The sequence below is a fragment of the Callithrix jacchus genome, chromosome 10 (assembly GCF_049354715.1).
Source record: "Callithrix jacchus isolate 240 chromosome 10, calJac240_pri, whole genome shotgun sequence".
NCBI classification, from domain to species: domain Eukaryota; kingdom Metazoa; phylum Chordata; class Mammalia; order Primates; family Cebidae; genus Callithrix; species Callithrix jacchus.
Genome location: NC_133511.1, coordinates 126,155,001 through 126,170,000, shown reverse-complemented (window position 1 = coordinate 126,170,000; position 15,000 = coordinate 126,155,001).

Sequence of the window (15,000 nt, the reverse complement as noted above, 5' to 3'; positions counted from 1 at the left end):
CATCATCACCCAGGGCCCTTCTTACTCCAGAGGACTGAGATTCTGGCCCCAGAAACTGAGCCATCCCAGACCTGAAGGGAAAAGCAGTGAAGCAAAGAAAATAAGCTCAGTTCATCTGGCCCGAAGCTCCCTGGCCAAGGCTGTCCCATGGACGTGAACTTGCTCAAGCCCTGCCACTCCACGGGTATCATGTTCCCATCTCCACCTGGAGCCCATCTGGAAGGCTGGCATGGGTGGGGGGCTTGGTGATTTTTTTTTTTTAGCTGGAGTCTCACTCTGTTGCCCAGACTGGAGTGTAGTGGCACGATCTCGGCTCACTGCAACCTCTGCCTCCCGGGTTCAAGCGATTCTCCTGCCTCAGTCTCCTGAGTAGCTGGGACTACAGGTGCACATCACCGTGCCCAGCTAATTTTTGTATTTTTAGTAGACAGGTTTTCACCATGTTGGCCAGGCTGATCTCAAACTCCTGACCTCAAGTGATCCGCCTGCCTCGGCTTCCCAAAGTGCTGGGATGATAGGCATGAGCCACTGCGCCCAGCCAGACTTGGAGATTTTTAGGGGACAGGAGTCTAGAGGATCCTGGGTATGGTGGGAAGGGCTGCAGTGGCTGTGGAAGGGATGTGGGAGCCACAATGTGGCAAGTGAGTCCCAGAGCCAGGGCCACGGAGCCGCTTGATCCCAGCATGGATGGGAGGAAAGGGCGCAGCCCTGGGGAGCAAGGGAACCAGGCAGGCTGAGGGGACCCAGGATAGGCTGAGGGGACTCGGGTAGGCTGAGGGGAACCGGGTAGGCTGAGGGGAACCAGGCAGGCTGAGGGGACCAGGATAGGCTGAGGGGACCCAGGATAAGCTGAGGGGACCTGGGTAGGCTGAGGGGACCAGGGTAGGCTGAGGGGACCCAGGATAGGCTGAGGGGACCCGGGCAGGCTGATGGGGACTGGGGTAGGCTGAGGGGACCCAGGCAGGCTGATGGGGACCGGGGTAGGCTGAGGGGACCCGGGTAGGCTGAGGGGACCCAGGCAGGCTGATGGGGACTGGGGTAGGCTGAGGGGACCCAGCTAGGCTGAGGGGACCCAGGCAGGCTGAGGGGACCCGGGCAGGCTGAGGGGACCTGGGCAGGCTGAGGTGACCGGGGTAGGCAGAGGGTGCCCCATCCCATTCTCCAGGGTCCTCTTGTTACAGGACACTGGGCCAGGCTGACCTCTGCGTACAATGCTGCTGCCATCTCAGGGCCACCACGGGGCCCCAGTGGGACTCCTTTCGGTACCCTAACTCAGAGTCCTGGGACAGACCTGGGAGGAAAAGGAGGGGCTTGGAGGAGTTGGGGGGCTCACTGTTCCCAGCACAGCCTGCCATGGCCAGCTGCCCCCCACTGACAAGCCGTCAGTCGCTCCCCTGGGAGTCAGCACGGGCCCCAGACCTTGTCAATCTGCGGGAGCACAGGAAGCCGGAGCCAGACCATTCCCATGCTGGACAGCCACGGTGGAGGGGCTCAGGCCACAGCACTCCCCGGCCCCAGCTCCTCCGGAGGCCCTGTGTGCTCCCATTCCACACTTGGCAAACCAAGCCCACCCGGGGCCCCTCTCACCACCTCGCATCACCGAGCACACAAGGATGTTCCCAGGTTCATGTGGGTGTGGGAGGGGCTGCCAGGCCACCAGAGGCTGGGAGAGCCTCCAAGGGCCACTCTTCTGGAAGTTTCTGGGGTCACATGAAGGCTGAGACAGTACAGCTGGGTCCTGGAGGCAAGCTGGATGGGGAGCCCTGCACACCCTCACCACCACTCAGACCCTTCGGTGGTCAGGACAGGGTCTCTCTCGGGGGCCTGAAACTGCCACCCTCCCTGAGGGTTGTCTGAGGCCCCAGTTTTTAGACTCAGTCTTTCCACCTGGCCAAGAAATGAAAAATGCAGACATTTTAGAGATAAGGAAAAGCGCTCAGAGAGGTTAAGTGACTTGCCCAGGGTCACACAGCAAGGAAGTAGAAGAGCTGGGCTTCAAACCTACAACCGTGCTTTGTATGTAGCAGGCAGTTAAATGAATGCATGAAGATGACAACATCCATGATCTCAGCCATCGAGACCCCGCGCTGCCTCTGACTGGCTGCCAGCCATCCGGGTCTAGCCCCTGCTTAGACCCCTCCAGGAGCAGGGAGCTCGCTACTCACTCTGGATCCCAGGCTACGGTAACCCTCCCCGTGATGGGTCCAGGTTCTGCCCGAAATTCACAGAGATGAATCTGGTTCTCTTCCCAGAAGCAGCCTTCAGGGATCCAAGGTGCATTCAGAGCTCAACTCCAAAGCTCCTCGACCTCATCCCTTCCCACATCCTCTTGCACCTCACCTGCTCCCCAACTCTGACCCCCTGGACCTCTCCCCTGCCCGCCCCCCGTGCTAAGCCCCATCCAGGCCACTGTGGCTCCCGGCTGGCCTGGGCCCTCTCAGCCTCTGGTATGCTCTGAGGCTGGGCGTCCAGGAGGCCACTCTGTGTCCAGGCCTCTTGTTTCCTGGCCTCCTCTGTACATGAGGAGCAGTGGTGTGGCTGCTGTTGCTAGGTCCAGCGGGCCTCCCTGGGCCACCCTCCTTTACTCCCTTCCTAGGCAGGACAAGGGACCCCTGTGGCTACAGTCTCCCAGGGATCATCAGCCTGGAGAAGCTTCCTCTGCCATCTCAGTGAAACTGCGTGGGACCCCAAGTGTAAGGCCAGGATAGGGTCCACCGCTTTGGGAGGCCCTGCCACTTTCCTTCCCTCCACACAGGCAGAAAGAGGCCCCCACACCGGGGAAGGGGAACAGACGCCCATCTATGCCTCATGGCAGGGGGGTTTCTAAGCATCCCTCCCCCATGAAGTCCCCCAGGCACATGGCAGAAAAGGAAGGTGAAAGCTGCATTTGAGGCAGGCAGCACACACCCATCTGCCAAACGAACCCATCCACGGGCTCAAGGACCAGAAAACGGAGTTCGCCGAGTGCAGAGAGAGCGTGGCCGAGCTCGGTCGTCACTTCCCAGTGTATGCCAGTTCCACTGGGTGTCAACAGCGTCAGGGAGTCTGGGGACCACAGGATGAAGCAGAGTCTTTGGAGAGGACTTGCTGGGACTTTACTCTGCCTCTCTGGGAGGAGAGAGCAAGCTGGGTTTCTCAAACGGATTTAACCTCCTATGTTCTATTCCTGGACTCTTATGGGACCAGCATTCCCTGGAGCCCTTTTTGAGAAACACAGCCCACGTTGCTCCTGCAGACCTGAGGTGCTCGGCTCCTGAGCTCTGGCCCAGCCCTGACATGGTTGGGGAGGAGGCTTAGAGAGCTCCAAGGACCAGGCCTGGGCCTCACACAGTGACGGATAGAGCAAGGCCCCCACTCCGCCGGGCGGGCACAGGCTCTCTGGGGTGATACGGCACCAAAGCCCACGATGCCATCAGCAAAGATGTGTGAGGGCTAACCGCAGCAGCCCCGGGGTTCTGGAGACAGGGTGCAGTCCCCACAGACTGGCAGAGCCTGCAGATTGCAACCCAGAGGGAAAGTTCCTGAGGTACCCAAAAAGCTCACACAGGTGGCTCTGTCCCTGGAAGAGGAAGCAAGGCCAGTCTGTTCCCACCCCCTCTGATCTCTGCCCCCTCCACCAGCCAGAAGACTCTAATGCCCAGGTGTCCCAGAATCTGGGAGGTCTGGCCCCAAACAGCGTGTGAATGGCTACCTTGGGCCCAGGGGTGAAACGCACACCCAGGCTGGCTCTCTCAGGCCCCGTTCCCCAGGCTCCCCAGGCTCCCCGGGCTCCCCAGGCTCCCCAGCTGCTGGTCGCACTGCCTGGGCCTGTCCTCCAGGACCTGCCTCCTGACCCTGAATAGCTTTTCACAATTCCCCAGCAGTGTCTTTGATCCAGCGGGAACCTTTTCCATGGATTCAGCATCTAATCTGGTTTCCCATCTGATTGTGAAGGGCCCTCCACGCCTCCTTCCGCTCAGTGTTTTCCTAATCCTCAGCCCTGCTTACTTACCGCTGGCTCCTGAGCGCTGGCCAACTCCTTCTCTTCCCCTTGACATTCCTGCCCCATCTGTCTCCCTCTCTCTCTCCCTCCCTCTGTGCCTGGTCATGGCCTTGCCTGAGCCAGGCAACCTTGAGTCTGGGGTGCCTTCCTGGAGCACACATTATTCAGCCTTTCCTTCCTCCCTCCATTTAACCCAGCGGTCCCCAACCTTCTTGGCACCAGGGACCAGTTTCGTGGAAGATAATTCTTCCCTGGACCACAGGTTGGGGGGATGGTTTCAGGATGATTCAAGGTCATGACATTTATTGTGCACTTTCTATTATTATTACATTATATAATGAAATAATTATACAACTCACCATAATGTAGAATCAGGGAGAGCCCGGAGCTGCTTTTCCTGTAACAAGATGGCCCCATCTGGGGATGATGAGAGACAGCGGCAGATCATCAGGCATTAGATTCTCATAAGGAGCCGCAACCTAGATCCCTCACATGTGCAGTTCATGGTAAGGTCCACGCTCCTACGAGAATCTGATGCCACCACTGATCCGACAGGAGGTGGAGCTCAAGCGCTGGTGCACGCGATGGGGAGCAGCTGTAAATGCAGGTAAGGTTCACTCGCTCACCTGCCACTTACCTCCTGCTGTGCAGCCCACTCCCTAGCAGGCCACAGACCAGTACCAGTCTGTGGCCCAGGGGTTAGTGACCCCTTACCTAGCCAACATTTGATTAAGCACTTTCTCTGCACCAGGTGCAGGGGCCCCCACATCTGTGGCCTTCTCCAAAAATAGTGCTTCTCTCTGGAGGCAGAGACTGAATAAAGACACGTGCAGGGGGCTGACACACAGCCCACCGGGTGATCACACAGCCCTCTGCATGCCACCCTGGAGACAATTGAACTTGCACCCACTGCACAGATGAGAAAATTGAGGCCAGAGTTATTTTTTCCTTTCTTTTTTTTTTTTTTTTTGAGACAGAGTTTTGCTCTTGTTGCCCAGACTGGAGTGCAATGGCACTATCTTGGCTCACTGCAACCTCTGCCTCCCGGATTCAAGCGATTCGTGATTCTCCTGCCTCAGCCTCCCAGGTAGCTGAGTTAGAAGGATGAGCCACCACGCCCGGCTAATTCTGTATTTTTAGTAGAGGCGGGGTTTCTCCATGTTGGCCAGGCTGGTCTCGAACTCCTGACCTAAGGTGATCTGCCTGCCTCAGCCTCCCAAAGTGCTGGGATGACAGGCGTAAGCCACCCTGGCCGGCCAAGGCTAGAGTTATTTTTGATTGCCCCCGCCACACCGCTGTGAGTGTAAGAGCAGGAGCATCCGACTTTCTGACTGGTTCACAGCAGGGCTATTCTGGTTGTCATTCTGGGGCTCTGTCATTTCATTGCCGACGTCCACATTGACCAGCCACAGGGTCCCAGGGAAGCCACACTCAGTAGAATGTAGCCGAGGCTCGACATTGTCCTGGCTTCAAAAGATTGTGCCCCAACCCTGCCCAGACACACACACCCTATTCACCTGCCATGGGCACCCCGGGCAGCACCTTCAAAGGCCAGAGCCTCCTCCTCCCCAACAAGACTCCCCAGGCAACTGACCTTGATGCCCACATGGAGATAAATAGTCCTGGCAATTATCTTCCAGGGGGTGAGCAATTAATTAAAAGGCTGAGACTGGCAAGCTTCCAACCCCCGCCCCGGTGGAGAGGGCAGCCCCTCCCCCTCCCTCCTCTCTCACATGAGGTCAGGAAGATGAGGGGACCGTCGGACTTGGGCTCCTGAGCAGCAGCTGTGTGGGCAGGACCTGAGGGGCCCAGGGCAAAGTGATAATGCAGGGCCCCTTGTTCAAAGTTATTAAATAGCATCTAGATGGTGACAGCAGGGGAGGGTGTGGTGGCTCATGCCTCTAATCCCAGCACTTGGGTAGGCCAAGGCGGCCAGATCACCTGAGGTCAGGAGACCAGCCTAGCCAACATGGCAAAACCCTCTCTCTACTAAAAATACAAAAAAAAAAAAAAAATTAGCCAGGACTGGTGGTGCACACCTGTAATCCCAGCTACTTGGGAGGCTGAGACAGGAGAATCACTTGAACTCAGGAGGTGGAAATTACAGTGAGTTCAGTTCTCCCGCCTGCACTCCAGGCTGAGTGACAGAACGAGACTCCATCTCAAAAAAAGGAAGGGAGGAAGGGAGGAAGGGAGGGAGGAAGGGAGGGAGAGAGGGAAAAGGGATAGAGGGAGAAGGGAGGGAGGGATGGAGGGAGGGAGGAGGGAGGGAAAAGGGATGGAGGGAGAAGGAAGGGAGGGATGGAGGGAGGGAGGAGGGAGGGAAAAGGGATGGAGGGAGAAGGAAGGGAGGGATGGAGGAAGGGAGGAGGGAGGGAAAAGGGATGGAGGGAGAAGGGAGGGAGGGATGGAGGGAGGAGGGAGGGAAAAGGGATGGAGGGAGTAGGGAGGGAGGGATGGAGGGAGGGAGGAGGGAGGAGGGAGGAAGGGAGGGAGGGAGGAGGGAGAGAGAGAGGGAGGAAGGGAGGGAGAGAGGAAGGAAGGGAGGGAGGAGGGAGGGAGAAAGGGAGGGAGGGAGGGAGGGAGGGACGAAGATGGTGATATGGTGATGGCCGAACACTGAACCCAGTGAGGGCCCCAGTGACCCAGGGCCTGGTGCAGCTACACAAGTCACTCGCCTCTCACTGGGCACTTACCAAACTCCAGGATAAAAACCCTCATCATTCACATGACCCATAAAGCCCTGTCCCCTGTGCCCTGTGCCACTGAGCACCGGCTGTGGTCTAGCCTCTTGCCCTCTTCCCTGCCTTCCCAGGGCCCCACCACCTGAAGCTTGCCTGCCACTTCTTCAGAGGGCATTCCTGGCTGCCCAGAGCTGGTCACTCCCTCTCTTCTCTGTCCTTTCCAGAGGGTGACGTCACGCATGCGTGTGGGACTGTTCACTGCACTGCTGGCCCCACTGTAGTGTGCTGGATAAACACATATTGGGAGTGAGAGTGGGGATCCCCAACTTCTTCACCTGTGGGACCCTCATTCTGTGTTCTGGGCTCCTCAGCTGAGGCTCCTGCAGGGCCTGGAGCCCCTCAGCTGGTCACTGTCATTGTATACCAGCCTGCCCCTCATCCCAGTCCTGCGTCGCAGCTGTGAATTCCAGAACAGGGTCACAGGACCTTCCTTTGGAGGTCCCAAGGCACCCAGTGATGGGTTACATATAGTAGGCATACAGTAGGTGCTCAGCAGTGCTGAGAGTCCCTGCACTGAGTTCTCTGGGCCTCAGAGCCATGGGGCCAGTGAGGGACTCAGGCAGCAGAGCTAGAGACAGGGCATGTGAATAGCCCTCACATCTACCCCTGGCTTCTGGCTGTGTGACCTCCACTCTGTCTGTGAGCTCCTGGTCATGAACTTGGAGGTTATGCTGCATCCAGACCATTCCTACTAAGCAGGAGGGTCTCTCTGGCTGCCGGGTGTCTGCACAGAGGGACATTCCCTCCCAGTCACCCCAGCAAGGAAGACAGTAACCCTGCTCCTCCCACTTTCCCCAAAATTAGATACATGCTGAAGGGGAATGGCTGGCAGGGGGAGAATTGAAGGCCATGCCCTGGTGGGTCCACTGCCTCCCCAAAGACCAGGTCAGGCCAAAGCTTGGGCCTTGGGTGGCATTCCCTGTGGGTGGCATTCCCTATGGGTTCTCCCTCATTCCCTCCCTCCTTACTACCCACAACCTCGCCTCCCCCAGACAGGCCTAACCAAGGAAGCTGGAGATTCAGCACCCTTAAGAGCCTCCTAGTCACCTCTGTGATGCCAGCTATGGGACACTTGGGGCTAGGTTCTCCCCAGACCTTATGATCCTTCTGGTCCTTTGGAAATGTCACAGTGCCAGGGTTGAAGGGCAGAGGCACCCCATCTGCCCTGTTATTGCTCCATTCTTTCTACTCAGGAGGTGTGGGGAAGCCTCCATCGCAGGGGCTGGGGCCTCCGGGCTTAGCCACACATGGCCTCACAGGGGGCCAAGGACCCAGGGGGTCACAGAACAGCCAAAAGAGCCCCCAGATGTGGAAGTCCAGGGCACCTGCAAGGATGGAGCCTCACGCTCTGGCAAGCCCCTCAAGCTTGTCCTGGTGCCCCACAAACTCCAGTGCCAAAAGGGCCAGCATGAAGTGAGATCAAGGCTACACCAGGAGCATATTCCATGACTGGGACGCAGGGCAGGGGCCCTGCTGGCACTGAGAGAATCTACCCAGGAGATGACTTCTGAGCTGGGACTCAGGACACGAGTGTGCAACATTGAGGGGAGGGCTGAGTATGGCTGTGGCCCAGCACACATGGGAGGACACAGTAGCACAGGGGGAGCCACGGAGGTGCAGAATGCCCTGGGCTGGGGGAGCAGGACAGCCTGCTCTGCACATGGCAGAAATGTCTCCGCTCCCAGACAAGAATTCAGAGTGATCTTGGAAAGCAGCCAGCCCAGCCTCTTCATGTGGGGGCAATGAAGGCAGGGGTCGGGGGTGGGGGCAGCAACAGATGTGAGGTCACACAGCTGGTCAGGAAGGGAGCCAGGGCTTACCCAGGCCAGGAGTGCCCTGGTCTGGGCCCTGCCCTCAAGTTCAGACACGTGAAGAATTTCTTCCGCTTCCTGTAACCAGAAAAGCAATTTAGGTCTAGAGGATGACATCGTTAGAGTCATGTCACCTAGGCGGAGACACAGCCGAGAGCAGGAAAAGGGTGTTGGACTACAGCTTTCAAAACCTAGAATGGGAAATGCTTCTCCATCATGGCCCTGGACGTTGAGCTGCCATTGTCTGCTTACTCACCTGTCTTCCCACCAGACTCTGAGCAGGACGCAGCAGGTCTCAGTGAGTGTGGCTGGCTGGCTGGCTGGCTGGCTGGCTGGCTGGATGGATGGATGGATGGATGAATGGACAGGTTAACAGACAGACAAATGGGCATGGAAGGATGGATGGATGGATGGGCAGCTGGATGGATGGATGGATGGATGGGCAGGTGGATGGATGGATGGATGGATGGATGGATGGATGGATGTATGGGCAGGTAAATGGATGGATGGATGGACAGGTTAACAGACAGACAGACAAATGGGCATGGAAGGATGGATGGATGGATGGATGGATGGGTGGATGGATGGATGGACAGGTTAACAGACAGACAAATGGGCATGGAAGGATGGATGGATGGGCAGGTGGATGGATGGATGGATGGATGGATGGATGGATGGACAGGTTAACAGACAGACAGACAAATGGGCATGGAAGGATGGATGGATGGATGGGTGGATGGATGGATGGACAGGTTAACAGACAGACAGACAAATGGGCATGGAAGGATGGATGGATGGATGGATGGGTGGATGGATGGATGGATGGATGGATGGACAGGTTAACAGACAGACAGACAAATGGGCATGGAAGGATGGATGGATGGATGGGTGGATGGATGGATGGATGGATGGATGGATGGATGGACAGATTAACAGACAGACAGACAAATGGGCATGGAAGGATGGATGGATGGATGGGTGGATGGATGGATGGAGGGATGGATGGATGGATGGACAGACAGGTGGACAGATGGACAAACAGATGGACAGACAGGCAGACCAAAAGATGGATGAATGGACGGATGGATGGATGGATGGATGGATGGATGGATGGATGGATGGATGGACAGATGGACAGATGTATGGAAAGACAGACAGAAAGATGGATGGATTGATGGATCATCCACCTGCCAAACTGCCAAGCTGTTTTCCAATGTGACTGTACCATTTTGCCTTCCCACCAACAGCGTACAAGTGTTCTGATTTCTCCACATCCTCACCAACACTTGTTTTTATTTGTGTTTACAGTAAGGATAGAGATGTTCTTCTCACTCCCATCTCAGGCTAGGTGAGGGAGTCCTCAGAAGCATCTCTCAGGGTCTGCAGGAGATTTTAGAATTTTGGAGGACCCAGAGCCTGGTGCTGACCCCTGCCTGCAGCTGTCTAAATAAAGGGTTGCCACAGCTGCCCTGGGGGTGCCGTATTCAGGCATGGAGGGGAAAGCGAGCCATGGTGGACAGACATGAAAGAAAGCCATGAGTGGGACATCTTAAAAGGACATTTCCCATGAGGGCGAGAGGCCACCAGGAGCCACCTGAGGCCCTCCCTAGAGAGGAGCCCAGGGTGGGGACAGTCATAGGCCCTTAGCTAGAGGCACCTGGCCAGTGCCAGCAACTCATGCCAGGGGTGCCCAATGGGGAAAGGACCAAAGCCAGACATCATAGGCACACACCAGAGGAGGAACTCCAAGCCCCACAAAAGGAAGAAGGCAAAAGGAAGAATGCAGCGGAGACCATAGCCCAGGCCCTCCCATGACAGCTGCCCACCCTGGCAGGAGCTGTGGAGTAGGGAAGGGGCTGTACGTGAGATAACAGACTGAAGCTCTGACTTAGATTGAACCGAACTTTCCACTTACTGAGCGTGAGGCTGTTTGTTTGTCAATCCATGAAGGTGGTGAGGAGAGCCACGAATCTGCCCTCCCAACCACGTGGGCAGGATAGAGGCCCAGCAATGAAGGCCTGGAACAAAAGAAAAGTGATCTTATGGATTTCCACCCTGATCTGAGGTGGGAGACTCTGAGATAATTGGAAAGATTGCCACTGCCCTGTCATCTGGTACGACTGGGGTCACCAGCGTCTAGAACACATTTGGTGTGAGGAGCAGACTGTGATAGAATCAGGACCCACCCTGGAGGCCCAGCCCTCCAGAAGGAGGTGCAGGCAGAAGAAGACTCCCACTACACTGATATCCCAAGTGTAGTGTAACAGCAAGTGTGAGCTAGAAGGGAACCTAGGAGAACATCTGACTTAGAGCTGAGTCCAACTCCAGAAGTTTCTGTGAACCTGGCATGAAAACTGGTGTGGCCACTACCCTCCTAGAGTAAGTGCTTTCTAGATACCTGGTTGCCGTGTGTGATTGATTTTGCTCTGCTTTCCCCAGCCCTGCCACATTCCAATTTTCTAACCTTGGTGAGCTAACCATGAAATACTTAGAAATAAGTTTAATAAGAAAAGTGCAAGATCTTTAGGACAAAAATGATTAAATGTACCTGAAGCACGTAAATCAAGTCCTGAGTGAGTGAAGAGAAATGATCTTCAAGAAGACTTTATTATCACAGTTGGTGAAGCCTTCAAGGATTAACAGATTTATTCTCTTCCATTCAGAATCCCCACAAGGTTCTCAGGTTGGGCTTGTGTATCTCATTTAAAACCAGATGAAATCTTCATTGTTTTGATATTGGACTATATGAGTCTGATGTTCACATGAAAAAACATCAACCTGCAAAAATTGTCAAAACAGCTTCAGAAAGGGAAGGGGGTGGAGCTGGACTAACCAGATTCTGAACGCACACTGAAGCTACAGTAATTGAACACTCTGCTCCTAGGGTAAACAGAATGGTGAAACAAAACAGAGGGCTCAGGCATTTCTCCAAATATATTTAGAGACTGAAAATACGATAAAGGACAAATTCTGGGTTTAAAAGGGTTGGGACGATGACTATTCATTTGGAAGAAGTTTTAGTTAAATCCCTACCTCATACCATATATAAAAATGACTTTCAAATGAATTGAAAGAGTTGTTTTTTAAAGCTATAGAGGCCAGGCACAGTGGCTCATGCCTGTAATCCCAGTAATTCAGGAGGCTGAGGAAGGCAGATCACTTGAGCCCAAGGTTCAAGACAAGCCTGAGCAATATAGGGAGACCCCATCTCTACAAAAAAAAAATACAGAAAATAGCCTATGTGGTAGTGTGCACCTGTGGTCCCAGGTACTGGGAAGGCTGAGGTGGGAGGATCACTTGAGCCCAGGATTTTGTGCCACTGCACTCCAGCCTGGGTGACAGAGCGAGAACCTATCACAAAACAAAGAAATAAACAAAAAGCCCAAACAATAACTGTATGAATGATAAAAAAGGAAAATATTTTTATAACTTCACCATGCAGGAAGTCTTCCCAAGCAAGATAGGAAACCAAGAAGCCATTAAGGAAAAAAATAAAAGAATTAACTACACAAAACACTTTTTTAAAAAAAGTCTTAGAAGACTATGCTTTAGGAAAGCCAGTCTGATGGCCGGAGTGGAGGAAAGATTGGAGGAGGACACCCGCTGGAAAGGAAGGCAGCGTCCAGGGGAAAGAAGTGGCCACGGTCCTGTTAGGAGGGTGTCAGAATAAACCAGGTGGTGGCCAGTGGTGATAGAGACGCAATTGAGCAGCATTTGTTTGAATTATTAATCAGCTGTGGGTTTGCAAAAGGGGCCAATATGACCTTGCTATTTAGTATGTGTACAACAAGCAAGCTCTAATCATGTATGGGCATAACTTGCCTTTTTTCTCACCAACACTTTATGCTAGAGAAAACTTCATCTTTGCCTAATGAGATTTACTTCCTTCTCCACCCCAAAAGCAACTCTTAACATGTGTTTGATGGGAAATGGAGGCATCAGCTTTACTGGGTGAGTGAGGTGGGTGACAGCCCTGGACAGCTTCTTGATATAGCTCCTCTATTAAGGAGATGAATAATGAAACAGAGGAAGCAGCAAGGCACTAAAGCCTCGGACCCCACGAAGAGAAGCTCAGTTTCAAGGCTGAAAGGGGAGCTGAGATGGAACAAGGAAGGACTCAGTGAATAAAGAGGCCTCTGGATCTGGCTCCCTCCCCAATCCACCCCCTCCCCAAGAATTTCCTTACCATCTCAATAGTTCCCAAACTGTAGTGTGCATCAGACCCAGCTGAAGGGCTTGTTAAAGTCCTTGTAAACCCTCCCCTAAAGCTCCTTCTTTACAATTGCATTGGTTACTCTACTACCTGCGTCTTTTCATATAAATTCTAGAATCAGTTTTATAATAACTATAAATAGCTTGCTGGGACTTTGAATGGAATTGTGCTGATCGACAAATGAAATTGGGAAGACTTGGCGTCTTAATATGGAGTCTTCCAATCCATGAACGTGGACTATCTCTCCATTTACTCCCAAGGTTTCTGATTCAGCATGTCTGAGGAGGGGCCTGAGATCTTGCCTTTCTACCTACTGCCCAAGTGATTCTGATGCTGCTGGTCCAGAGAGCTCCCATGGAGAGCTCCCCAGTTCTGGCTTAAGCCCTGCCTGGTCTGGAAGTTACAGTTATCCTGAAGACTTGGTCCCCAGGACACTGGAAAGAGCTTTTGTTGTCATGCAAAGCCCAGGGGGGCCAGTTCTGCCAGGATGTGATGCTAACACCTCTCTTTTATTGTGTTTCTAATTCCCAGAAGATAAACAGTGAATGCCAGGAACAGACAAGTGTGCAGGGTCAGGAGATACAAGCCCCTTGTGGGAAGCAGGTTTTTCTCTAAGTATCAGATTCCTCAATTTACTGGGTGAATTTCTCACCTCTTGGGACTTCCCCTTTCAATAAATACCCTCCCAGAAAATCTCACGAAATCTACCCCAGGTCTGAAAATACTGCTCTATCCCCATCCCTCAGGCATGGGTGGCCCCCATGCGCCCAGGTGCATGGCCTGAGGAAGGCACCGGGCAGTCACAGAAGTACTCTGTGGGCAAGGTGCCAATGGTGTGGACAGAGTTCCAGCAAACAGTAGTCCCCACTCTCTTCCTGCCTTGATGAGGAGGGTCAGAGCTGGCCCAGGGAAGGGACAGGCCTTCCACATAGAGGGAACAACATGGGCAAAGGCTCAGAGACCAACACAGGAACTCTATGGTGCCACGTTACAAAGGTGGGACTCTGGTGGCCTCCTCCTGTGCCTGCCTGTGACTCTAGCCCCCAGTACTCACTCTACCTGCTGCCTTCCCTTCCTCCTAAGCTGCCCTGAGAGGGTAAAAACTCTTCCCAAGTGCCTTCTCACTGAGGCTAGCCCAGGCAAAGCTTGGCCAAGGCAGGAAGGGGCTCCACAGAGTGAGTCAAGGATCGTGGGATGACTCTGGCTCATCTTCTCTGCTTTGTAAGGTGGGCAGCCTAGGAGGGGTGGCCTCAGCCTCAGCTGGGGGCCCTGCCTACTCCCCCCATGGGAGTGCAGAGGCTCCAGGAACAGGGCTCTGTCCCTCAGAGTCCTCACAGGGGTCAGTCTGAACTCATCCCTCTGTGTGTGTTCTAATCACCTCTTCTTATGAGGACACCAGTCACAATGGATCAGAGTCCACCCCAGTGGTCTCATTTAAACGTAATTGCCTCTTTATAAGCCGATCTCCAAATGAGATCATATGCAGAGTTTTGGGGGTTAGGGCTGCAACACATAAATTTGGGGGGACACAATTCAGCCCATGATGGCACCTGTTTGCAGGAACCTCTCACATAAAACTGTTTTCTGGGGAGCTGGGGGCCCAGCATCATCGCATTTGCATCCCCAGGCCCTGCCACCCACAGGAACAGGCAGGGGACACGGGGGGGGGGGCCAGCAGGCTTTGCTCCTCTTTTCCTCCATTCCCTCATTCCTGCACTCAGTGGCCTTAGTAGGGGGATGAAAAAGTCATGAGTGAGTGAATGGCAGGTATCCATGGAAAAGAGAAGCGTAGGTCCCGGTGGACAAAAGGAGCATGATGTCCAGGGGCCAGCAGCACCCAGGGCACTCAAGCTGGGGCAGGCCCAGGCTCGAACCGCTGCATCCTTCCATCACCAGGCTCTGCCTCTCGCTTGGGAATGTGGCAGGCATGTTGACTGGTACACTCATTCTCAAGTGCTGCTGTAGGAAATGGCCACATACTTAGCAGCTTCTAAACAGCGCATATTTATGGATCCCACAGTCCTGGAGATCGGAAGTCCTCCGTGGAAACATGTTCCTTCTGGAGGCCCTCAAGGAGAATCTGTGCCTTGTGTTTTCTGCTTCTAGAGGTCACCCAGATCCCTGGGCTGGCGGCCTCTCCCTCCCTCTTCAAAGTACAGCTCTCCGAGCTCTGCCTCCATCTGCACGTCTGCTCTGGCTCTGACTCCCCTGCCTCCCTCTGAGAGGGAGGGCCGTGCTCCCGACCCAGGA